At 30.0% G+C, this 12,980-nt stretch overlaps 1 long non-coding RNA gene across 1 annotated transcript in view; it reads right to left on the bottom strand.

Annotated features, from left to right (window-relative positions):
* Positions 1-386: 386 nt before the first annotated feature.
* LOC105862214 (uncharacterized) overlaps positions 387-12,980 on the bottom strand; it is a 103,158-nt gene continuing 90,564 nt past the window's right edge. Inside the window, exons 3-4 of the long non-coding RNA XR_012922428.1 lie at positions 3,321-3,373; positions 387-1,308 (exon numbers count right to left, since the gene is read on the bottom strand). This is a non-coding gene — a long non-coding RNA (uncharacterized LOC105862214). The remainder of the gene's footprint in view (positions 1,309-3,320; positions 3,374-12,980) is intronic.

Here is a 12,980-nt window from a genome sequence, read left to right as displayed (position 1 = left end):
AGGAAAATGTTGGAAATACTCTTCTAGATATTGGCCTAGTCAAAGAATTTGTGAAGATACCAAAGGCAATTACAGCATGAACAAAAATAAATAAATGGAATCTGGTCAAACTAAAAGCTTCTGCACAGCCAAAGAGACTGTCAAGAGAGCAAACAGGCACCTCACAAAATGGGAGAAAATTTTTGCAAGCTACCCATCCGATAAAGGGCTGATAACTAGAATCTATTTAGAACTCAGGAAAATCAGCAAGAAAAAAATCAAACAACCCTATCAAAAAGTGGTCAAAGGACATGAACAGAAACTTTTCGAAAGAAGACAGAATAATGGCCAAGAAACATATGAAAAAATGCTCAACATCTCTAATCATCAGGGAAATGCAAATCAAAACCACAATGAGATATCACTTATCTCCAGTGAGAATGGCCTTTATTAACAAGTCCCAAAACAATAAATGTTGGCATGGATGTGGAGAGATAAGAACACTCCTACATTGCTGGTGGGACTGCAAACTAGTTCAACCTCTGTGGAAAGCAATATGGAGATACCTCAAAACGATGCAAGTGGGTCTGCCATTTGATCCAGCAATCACATTATTGGGCATCTACTCAAAAGAACAAAAGTCACTTTATGGAAAAGACACTAGCACTCGAATGTTTATAGCAGCACAATACACAATTGCAAAGATGTGGAAACAACTGGAGTGCCCATCAATACATAAGTGGATTAATAAAATGTGGTATGTATACCATGGAGTACTATTCAGCTATATGAAATAGCGGTAATATAGCACCTCTTGTATATTCCTGGCTATAGCTGGAACCCATTCTATTAAGTGAAGTATCCCAAGAATGGAAAAATAAGCACCACATGTACTCACCAGCAAATTGGTATTAACTGATCAACACATAAGTGAACATATAGGAATAATATATACTGGGTGTCAGGCAGGTGGGGGGGAATGGGTATATACACACATAATGAATATGATTGTGCACCAACTGGGGGATGGACACACTTGAAGCTCTGACTTGAGGGGGGAGTGGGGCAAGGGAAATATATAACCTTAACATTTGTACCCCCATAATATGCTGGGAAAAATTTTAAAAGAAAAAAAATAAATCTATATTACCTGAATCTGTGGAAAAAATCCAGTCCATATTCTTATTTAGAGGACCTGCTTCATATGACTTTTCCCATTAACAATTATTACATCACTTATTGTATCAGCTCCTTCAACCTTCTGGAATTATAAACCTCCTGGAAATGTACTGATGTACAAGTGAAGTCATTCACCTTCTTCTGACATCTCTGGAAGGTGTACATAGAAGAAGCAGAATTAGAAGTGTTGAATAGGAGGTGTCCACATCCAAGTAAAATACAGTAGATAGAGGCATGCCATCAATCCCATTGTACTAACTGGAAACAAAAACACATACCTTGTGTACATATTACTTTTGAGAATATGAGAGAATTGTGGGTGCAAAAAAGAATAGATCAACTAACACTTTAGAGAGTGATACGCCCTCTTCAGTTGAGATGAATCTTCACGTATGCATAAAGCAATTTTAAAATATATAAATCCCTGAACAAATTTTTATCTATCTCTCACTTACCCTACACCTATAGTATGAAAACATCAGTAACTACATCTTTTGATTTATATTTCAATATGCATCTATAAAGGATAAGAGCTCTTATTGAAATGTAGCTGCAGTGTCTTTAACACACTGAAAAAAAATCACTCCCAAAGGAGTTGAAAACTTATGTTCACACAAAAACCTGCACGTGGATGTTAATATAAGTTTAAGGGATAATTTCCAAAACTTGGAAGCAACCGATATCCCTTTTAAAGGTGCCCTTTTAGAGATGAATGAATAAATAAACTGTGGTATTTTCAGACAATGGGATGTTATTCAGCACTAATAAGAATTGAGTTTGAGTTAGTCAGACATAAAAAGACATGGTGGAAATTTGATTGCATATTACTAAGTGAAATATGCCGATCAGAACAGGCTATATACTATACGTTTCCAACTATAAGACCTTCAGGAAAAGGAAAAAAAAAAAACTATAGAGACAGTAAAAGTATCACTAGTTTCCAGGGATTTGGGGGAAAAGGAGTTATGAATAGGAGGAGCACAGATGGCATTTAGGGCAGTCAAAATACTTTGTGTATAGTGGTGGATACATGCCATTATACTTTTGCCCAAACACATAGAATGTAAAACGCCAAGATTGATGCATAATGTGAATTATGGACTTTGATGATGATGATGTAGATTCATCAATTATAACGAATGTATTACTGTGGTGAGGGATGTTATAATACGGGAGGTTATGCATGTGTGGAGGCAGAGGACATACAGGAAACCCCTGTACATTTCTGCTCAATTTTTCTTTAAACATAAAACTGTTCTACCTTAAAATTACTTTAAAAAAGAAAGCTACATGCACAAACAGAAGAATAAAATTTTGGCTTGAATATACAGGCACTTTGTTCTATCTGAAATGTTTCTTTCTTACAAAATAAAATGATTAGAAGCAAACATGAAAAAAAGTTTTAGCATAAATTTTTGTGGTAAAGATATGATTGCTGGTTAATTAATCTTTTCACTTTTCTGTGACTTTAAAATGCCACAATATTAAAATAAAATAATCACAAGAAAAAAATCCTTTTTAATATCCTTAAATACCCCATCAATGTTAAAAATTCCAATTGTTTCATAAAATTTTAGTTGCCTTATTAGTTGGCTTGTTTGAATGAGATAAAGTCCACAAAATAGAACTTGATTAATATACCTCATTGAGCTTGGCTGATATTTTTCTCACTCCTCTCCTTTTAATATAAATCTAATTATGTCCCTTTCTGCTTTAAAATCTTCCAAAATTTGTCATTGCAATTAGAATATAATTCAAACTTCCTCCCACAGTGTGCAAAATCCCAGGCTGTTCACCTCAACTTGAGCCCTTTATCACCTTTGGATAAATGCAGTGCATTTCTTTCTTTCCTTTGAATATGTCAGACTGTCCTGAGTTTTATTATCCGTTTTATCTATTTGGAATGCTCTTCCCCCTATCCACATTATTAGGGACCCTGTATAGCAATTTCTCATTACTCAGGTCTCAGCCCAAAGTATGACTTCATTAGAGAAAGACTCCCTCATAAACATTTGTTTTACTCATATTATCATTTTAATTGTCTCTTTATCAATTATTTTTGGAATATTTTAATCCATGTATATACTAAGTAATTTCTTTTCTTTCTTGTCTCCTCAAATGAAAAGATAAAAGACAAAAGAAAAGATATAAATCTTCTTTACCTGGTTCCATGCTGTTTTGATAGTTTCTGGATTCATGCCTAGGACACAGTAAGCTGTCAATTAAAGATGGTTGAATAAATGAATGAATTAATTAATTCAAGAAAACAGGCCTCTTCTGTTTCTCCTGAGAACCTAAACATGATTTATAAATAATATGGCTTTTATGGAATAGTTGTATATTCCTGTGTAGCAACTCATGAACAGCAATGGGGATTCACATGTTTGCATCTTTGAGGCACACGCACATTATTGCATATTTGTGAGTTGCATTTCTTTTTTGAGAGTCCATAATAATTTCAAAAATATTAAACCAACAAGATGACAAGAGATGCTTTTTGGCTAAAAATCAAATTCTATGCAATGAAACAATGAGCTGAGATAATTTCAACTTCTTTATTAATGCATCCTTAATAATAAGGTTATTTTAAATATCTTCTATAATTGATGTTACAATTAGACTACAATACGTATATTAAAATCATCTTCAAAAACTCTTTTTTTAAGACATACTTTACAAATTACATTAAGCAATAAAATTACTGCCAAAGCCAATCCCACAGTCATTTTCAAATTAGCTACCAAGAAATAAATTTCTTTTGAGAGGGTAATAAAAAGACTTATTAAAAATTTTCCAGGTCATTTGTTAAGGAGTCATTAGAATAATGCTTTTTAAGAGAAAAGGGAAAAATGTCCTACCTGATCTTTACTTCCAACACATATTAAATATTTCCAAGAGGAAAATGACTTGAGAAATTTTATTGATAAACTGTAAGTGATCAAAAAGTCACTGATAATTGGTTTTCTTATCTATAATGTTCTTAATTGTCTGTATCCAGAATCAACATCAATATTGTTTAATTTAAAATAACATCTGGAGGGGGAGTATAGAATTGTGAGTATAAAACAGAATTCTATAGAATATAGAATAGTTAAGGACTAAATATAGGCTACAACTTTCACTAGTGTGTGAAATTGGGTAAGATCTTGCTTAGCCTTTCTATACCCCAGTTTCCCCTCCTGTAACATGAGAATAATTATGCTTCCTACAACATAGGGTAATTTTGAGGATTAAATGCATTATACATAATAAACTAAGAATAGTTCGTGGAACATGTTAAACCCAACAGAGATGTTAGCTTTAGTAGTAACACAGGATAAGTAATCTACATGCAAAACGCTTGGGTCCAGAAGTGCTTAAGATTTTGGATTTTTTTAGATTTTGGAGTATTTGCATATACATAATGAGATATCTTGGGGATAGTACTCATACATACCTTATATACATAGCATGAAAGTAACTTTATGAAAAAAAATTCTTTTTGGTAATTTTGTGCATGAAACAAATTTTGGTAGTGTTGAGACTGAGTCTTATCACATAAGATCAGGTAAGAAATTTTCCACTGTCATGTCTTGTCAGCATTCAAAAACTTCCATATTCTAAGGCAGTTTAGATTTTGGGTTTTCAGATTAGGGATGTTCAATCTGTGCTATTAGTATTAGTAAAAGAAGTAGAAGTAGTCATTGTGGTAATAAAATGTTATCATTAGCATTAACAAATGCCAGGTAAAGCTCCATGTGCTGAGTATATAGCATATATATTAAAATACAAATTGCAGTAAAAAAAACTTCACTTTGTTCTTTTTTTGTTTTTCTTTATTTTCCTTTTTTCCTACTTTTTAAAAAATTTCGATAGATTTAGAGGTACAAGTGGTTTTTGGGTACATGGGTGAATTATATAATGGTGAAGTCTGGAGTTTTGGTGTACCCATCACCTGAATAATGTATATTGTATCCAATAGGCAATTTTTAATCCTTTAACCCCTGTCAACCTCCCCAATTCTGAGTCTCCAGTGTCCATTATACTGCTCTTATGCCACTGCATACCCATAGATTAGCTCCCACTTGTAAGTGACAACATATGGTGCTTGGATTTCCATTCCTGACTTACTTCACTTAGGAAAATGCCCATCCCCATTCCATCCTAATTGGTGCAAAAGACATTATTTCTTTTTTATGACTAATATTCCATAGTATGTATAAATATTATATATATATATCACATTTTCTTTATCAACCCATTGACTGATAGATGTATAAATTGATTCTGCATCTTTGCAATTGTGAATTCTGCTGCAATAAACCTATGAGTACAGGTGGCTTTTTGATATAATGAGTTCCTTCCCTTTGGGTAGATACCCAGTAGTGAAATTCCTGGATCAAATGGTAGATCTATTTTTAGTTCTTTCAGAAAGCTCTATATTTTCATCCATAAAAGTTGTACTAATTTGTATTCTCACCAACAATGTACTAATGTTTCCTTTTTATTGCAACCATGCCAACACCTATTGTTTTTTGGCTTTCTAATTAATGACCACTCTGACACGGAGAAAGTGATATCTTATTGTGGTGATAATTTGCATTTACCTGATGATTAACGATGTTGAGCATTTTTTTTTTTATATGTTTGGTGGCTATTTGTATATCTTCTTATTTTTATTTCAGGATATTATGAGGGTACAAACATTTTCTTTACATTGTATGTCTTTGCTTCTTTTGAAAAATGTTTATTTATGTTGTTTTCCCATGTTTTAGGAAATTATTTGTTTTCTTTTTGTTGATTTGCTTTTCTTATGAATTCTGGTTGTTACAACTTTGTTGGAAATATAGTTTATGAATATTTTTTTCATATTCTGTATGATATCTATTTATTATGTTATTACTTCTTCTGTGCAGAGCTTTTCAATTTAAGTCCCATTTATTTATGTTTGTTTTTGTTGCATTTGCTTTTGGGATCTTACTCATAAATTCTTTGCCTAAGCCAATGTCCAGAAGAGTTTTTCCTGAGTTTAAAAAAAAAATTTACTATTTCAGGTTTTATATTTAAGTCTTCAATTTATCTTGAATTAATTTTTGTATATGGTGAGAGATAGAAACATAGTTTCATTCATCTACATATGGCTATCCAGTATTCCCATCACCATTTATTGAAGAGGGTATCCTTTCCACAGTGTACATTTTTGTCAGCTTTCTGGAAAATCAAAGCAGAAGTAAGAATTTGGCTTTATTTTTGCGTTATCTACTCTATTCCATTTGTCTATGTGTCTATTTTTATACCAATATGATGCTGTTTTGATTACAATAGCCTTGTTGTGTAATTTGAAGTCAAGTAATGTAATGTCTCCAGATTTGTTCTTTTTGCTTGGAATTGCTTTGGCTATTTGGACTCTTTTTGGTTCTATATGAATTTTAGGATTATTTTATCCAATTCTGTAAAAAATTACATTGGTATTTTAATAGGAATTGCATTGAATCTGTAACTGAGTGTATGGTCGTTTTCACAATATTGATTCTTCTAGTACATGAGCATGGGAAGTTTTTCCATTTGTTTATGTAACTTATGATTCCTTTCATCAATGTTTTGTAGTACTCCATATAGAGATCTTTCACCTCCTTGATTAAGTCTATTCCTAGGTATTTTATTTTATTTTTTCACAGCTATTATAAATGGAATTGAGTTCTTGTTTTGAGTCTCAGCTTGGTCATTATTGGTGTGTAGAAATGTTACTAATTTGCATGTTTTGATTTATAACTTGAAATTTTATTAAATTCATTTATCAAATCTAGGAGACTTTTGGAGGAGTCTTCAGAATTTTCTAAATATAAGAGCATATCATTAACAAAGAGAAATTTTTCCCTGCATTTATTGAAATGATTATATGGGTTTTGTTTTTAATTCTTTCTCTGTGGTAAATCACATTTATTGACTTGCATATGTTGAACCATCCTTCCATCCCTGGGATGAAAGCAACTTGATCAGGGTGAATTACCTTTTTGATGTACGTTTAGATCCTGTTTGTTTGTATTTTGTTGAGGATTTTGGTGTCTACGTTCATCATGGATATTTGTTTGTAGTTTCCTTTTTTTTGTTGTGTCTTTTCTTGACTTTAGTAAAATTTGATTGTGAATCCAATTTGTCTTGGGCCTTTTTGTCTGAAGATTGTTTATTACTGAATCCATCTCACTACTTGTTATTGGTCTGTTCAGGATCTCTATTTCTTCTTGATTCCAGCTTGGAGGTTTCCAGGAAGTTGAAAATTTCCTCTAGATTTTCTATTTTGTGTCTCACATGATGTTTTGTATTTTTGCTGCATCATAGTACCTCCATTTTCATTTCTGATTGAGCTTCTTTGTATCCTCTCTCTTTTCTTGGTTAATCTTGCTAGTGGTTTATCAATTTTGTATATCTTTCAAATAAACAACTTTTCATTTCATAGATCCTTTTTTGTTTTGTTTTGTTTCAATTTTGTTCAGTTCTGCTGTGATTTTTGCTATTTATTTTATTCTGATGGCTTTTGTTTTGGTTTGTTCTTGTTTTTGTAGTTCCTAGAAGTGCAGCAATAGGATGTAAATTTGTGAAGTTTCTGTCTTTTTGATGTAGGCATTTAATACTATATATTTCCCTCTTAGCACCATTTTTATGTATCCCATAGATTTTGATAACTTGTGTGACTATTATCATTCATCTAATTTTTTTAAATTTCCATCATAATTTTATCATTTAGATAACTTGTGTGACTATTATCATTCATTTAAAAGTTTTTTTTTAAATTTCCATCTTAATTTTATCATTTACCCAAAGATCATTTTAGAGCAAGCTGTTTAATTTCCATGTATTTGTACAGTTTTGAGAGTTCCTTTTGGAATTGATTTTTAGTTTTATTTCTACTGTGATCTGAGAATATAGTTGATATAATTTAAATTTACTAAATTGTGACCTCCATATGGTCTATCCCTGAAAATGTTTTATATGCTAATGATAAGAATATATATTCTGAAGTTTGGAGATAGAATATTCTGTAAATGTCTGTTAAGCTCATTTGTTCTAGATTGCAGTTAAATTCAATGTTTTCTTTGTTGACATTCTCCTTTGGTGATCTGTCTAGTGCTGTCAGTGAAGTGTTGAATTCCTCCAAAATCATTGTATTGCTGTCTAATTCTTTTCTCAGATCTAGTAGTATTTATTTTATGAATCTGGGAGCTGCAGTTTTAGGTGCATACATATTTAGAATTGTTATATTTTATCATTACATTGATTCCTTTTGCATTATGTAATGGCCTTTTTAGTGTTTTGTAATGCTGTTGATTTAAAGTCTATTTTATCTGATATGGGAATAGCCAGTCCTGCCCACTTTGAGTTTCCATTTACATGGAATATTTTTCCACCTATTTACCTTGAGTCTATAAGAATATTTACCAGTTAAGTGCATCTCCTGAAAGCAGTAGATACTTGGACTGCGTTTTTTTAATACATTCTGCCAATCTATATCTTTTAATTGTGGCACTTAGACCTTTTACATTCAAAGTAAATATTGATATGTGAGATATTGTTTTAGTCATCATGTTCATTGTTTACCTAGTTGCTTTATATTCTCTATTATGTTATAATTTGTAAGTCTGGAGAGTTTTATACTCTCAATTGCTTTTCTACTAGTGATTATCAACCTTTCATTTTGATGTTTAGAATTCCTTTGAGCATTTCTTCCAGGGCTGGTCTAGTGGTGACAAATTCCCTCAGAATTAGCTTGTCTGGGAAAGACTTTATTTCTCCTTTATTTATGAAACTTAGTTTTACAAGATACATAGTACTTTACTGACAGCTTTTCTGTTTATGAAGACTAAAGGTAGGATCCCAATCCCTTTTGGCATGTGACATTTCCGCTGAGAAGTCTACTGTTAGTCAATTAGTTTAATGAATTTTCCTATTTAACTTACTTGATTTTTTGTCTCACTTGTCTTAGAATTCATTTTGTCACATTGACTTTAGATAACCTGATGAATATGCATTGATGAAGAACAATTTCTATTCGTAGAGGTTTATTTTGTGACAGGGAGAAAAAGATTAAAAATAAATCTTACTTCAAATGATAACAAGTGATAGGGAGAAAAAAAATAAGTATTTCAGGGAATAGGGAATATCAATAAGAGGTTTTTAAGGGGTAAAATAAGAGGATATTGTAATATATAACTGCCACATGAGTTGTATTTAACTCACACTAGTTTTGAGCCTAGGGCCTCATGAAGCATATGTAACATCTCTTCACCTTGGGAGCCAGGAGAACTATTTTTTAAGTTGAATATAACTCACACACAGAAAAATATTTAAAAATAACAAATTTTTCATTAAATCAGAAAGGATCATTTTGTTTTTGAAGTTTGTATTTTAATTTTGTAAGAAAACACCATAACCCCCAAGAAAATTTTTTTTCTAGTGTGACAATGTTTTAAAAAAAACTATTCAATATTTTCTGATTATGAAGGTGGCTTCATAAAAGTAAAGATATTTCTACTGGAATTGAGATATAGCTAAAATGAATAAATTGATTTTTTAAAACCACTTAAAAATAATTTGCACGAAAATGGTATTTAATTTTAATAAATATAAAATAATGAATTTATTTTTATAATAATGTTTATACCAAAATGTATAGCATGCATACTTGCATTCATATTTCAACTCTCCCAATTAATAGCTCTATGATAACTAAGACATATACTCTGAATCTAATTATAAATTAAAATATCTATTCTGTGGGACTATGATAGGTCATATATAGCATTGGAACAAATATCAATTTTCATTCTACATTTTAAAATCTATGTAGAGTCACATATTAATTTGGTTATGTATATATGTATATATATATACATTCATATATATATATACATTTAGCTATGTATTGCAAACAAACTTATCCCTCAATTGACAAACATGAACTAATTAGTATCAGAGAATATGCAGATAATGAATTTTGCATACACACTTGTAATTATTTTGTGTTTATATGTTTAATCTTTTTGCATATCAGATTTTTTTAAAAACTCTATTTAATACCATAATATATATGATTAATTAATATTTTCTGATGGGCAAATAAAATTTAACAACTCTACCTAGGTTTTTGATGATATTTTCACTAGTTATACACAATATCTAGAAGCTTTAATCTTTTATAAAATATGAATAATTGAATAGCAAGTATCTGTCCTAAGACCAAAAAATGCATTTATTTCATCACTAGTTTCCTGTGTTTTATTGTATTTCTTTTCTCAAATCTTTTAAGTTTTTGCATATACTAAGTTGTCTATTTTTAATCCAGATGTGAAGGGTAAATGCTGTGTTCTACTTTTTGATAAAACCAGTAAAATAATGGAATTTATTCACATTATTATACTATTGAGTAGGAATACCCCAATAACATGAAAATGAAACCTAATTATTCTAATAGGACTCTAAATAGATATAAGAACATAAAATATTCAAGAAAATCAGTTATTATTTTATTCCATTGTGGGCTATTATATCTCTAAAGTTCCATTAAATATGCATTTATTTTACTTGCTAATTTTATTTTTGAGATACAAAAATCACATTTTGAACTTCAAATCATACCAGGCAGACATATTAGTGTACTTTATTTTTCCCCAAGTGAGTAGAATTTGTGAGACTGAGAAGATAGAGGAAAACTAATTTTACCACATTCCAATTTGGTAATATTCTTGCATTTTTGTGAACTTTATAATAAAATTAGGACCATAAACTCATGTATGATTTTTTGTCAAATCATTTGTTATTCTTCTACCACTATAGAATATTATAATCATCCTGTGCCTAGATGTCTGTGTTTGCTCATAGTTTTTTTAACGTGGCATTTATTTCAGTTTAATATATCCTGGATTCTACTTTTCATTATATCATGTTCTTGCTAAAGTTACTCTTCTCTGTTTTAAAAAGTTAAATATATGTTATTCCTCAGGCTTTCATTACTTCTACACTTTATACACATTGTAATTCTATATTTTTATTATTTCTCAACTAAAATTTTTGTCAAAAGAAGGCCATTTTTCTTGTTGTGTCCACCTTTAATAAATTATTTCCTAATTTTATTGTGCATGATAAGCGCTATTTAAAGTCCTTTTTGCATTCCTCTGAATATTTTTCACACCATTTTTAGGCTCATGTTTTCAATTAAGCCTTTAAACCTATCTTAAATAAAATTGTCTATTCCCTAACAGAATAGTAGAAGAACCGTAAATTGTATACATGTATATATATCAATAATGTGTCCAGTGGTATGAAATACACAAAACCTAGTAGTAGAAGCTAAGTAAAACTATTAAGGATATTAGAAATTAAATTACCCTTTTGGAAATCCACCAAATCCCACCCAGATTTATTGCTACAATTTATGGTGTTACAGGTTAGTTAATATAAATTAGTGAATATGATTTGATAAATAATATATATTATCATACAGAGTTTCAAGTACTTTTTAGAATATGAATTAGTGAATAATGTAAATTGTTCTATAGATTTGTATGTTTCTATATATAGGGAAAAATATTTTTAATAAGACTAAAATAATTTATCATGGAAGGAAGAATTGGTAAATAGAACTATATTAAATTTAAGAAGTTTATTTCTAAAAACACATAAAAAGTATGAGAGGAACAAAAAGAGTCATAGACTGGGAAATATTTTATCTGAACAATTATTTGACAAATGACTATAATTGAAAAAATATATGGAATGCCTACAAAGGTATAAGAAAAAGGAGAATTAGCCAAGTATAAACATAAGCAAAATCTGCCAAATAGTTCACAGAAATGAAAATACAAGTGTTCCATGAATGTAAGGAAAAAAATGCCAAATTTAAAAATAATTAGGGCCATGTAAATTAAAATATTATTCCATATCCAATGAATTGAAAAACAGCTAAAATGTACAACAACAAATGTTTCCAATTTTGTAGATAAGAAAAAATTCTGTTGCATATTCCTGTACAAGTATATATTTATTGGTAAAACCAATTTCAAAATTATTTAATCTTATTTAACAAATTTGAGTATAGACAAACCCTATGGCACAGAAATCTCCATCCCAGGTAACATATAAAATCAATTATACCCGAGAAGTAGGCATAATAATGTTAATAGCATAATATTTGCATAAATCAAGCATTGACTATATCTATGGTACAAAGTATAAACATATTGTTTCATATCCATGAAATGGATTACTATGCAGCAAAAACAAAGGAAATTACAGGCAAGACTTCAATGTGAGTAATTCTGTTCATCATAATCTTAAGCACAAGAAGCATACTTTCAGAAATGCAGGTATAGTACAATTTTATTCTAATTAAGTATAAAATTAACAAAATTAAACATTATATTACCTAGGGATATATGTATATGAAGGAAAAGCAATAAAATGTTTATCATAAAATTCAGTAGAATGTTTGACCCTGGAAGGGAAAAAGGGAAGTGTTATTCCTGTTAAGGAGAAAGTTTCTAAATTATGTTTAATGTTTTATTTTTTAATTGGGTGTGGGTTGAATTTTTTTAGTAATATGTACTAATAAATATGTTATAAATGTAACATTTTATTAACATACATATTTTATATACATATTAAAGAATGTTAGTAAAATTAGTGTGTATATATACACATGTACACAAATTATGCATTTTGAATGTGTACATATCTAAATATGTTAAAATAAATATATTAAAAACAAAGTTGTATAAGTTCCTATCAGAATTCCTTGAATGTTTTGAGTATTAGATAATACAACTTGATATTTACTCTTTTGGGATATA

This window comes from Microcebus murinus, chromosome 13, assembly GCF_040939455.1.
Source record: "Microcebus murinus isolate Inina chromosome 13, M.murinus_Inina_mat1.0, whole genome shotgun sequence".
In the NCBI taxonomy this organism is placed as follows: Eukaryota; Metazoa; Chordata; class Mammalia; order Primates; family Cheirogaleidae; genus Microcebus; species Microcebus murinus.
The sequence above is the reverse complement of the archived record's forward strand: the minus strand, read 5'-3'. Positions and strand labels throughout refer to the sequence as shown.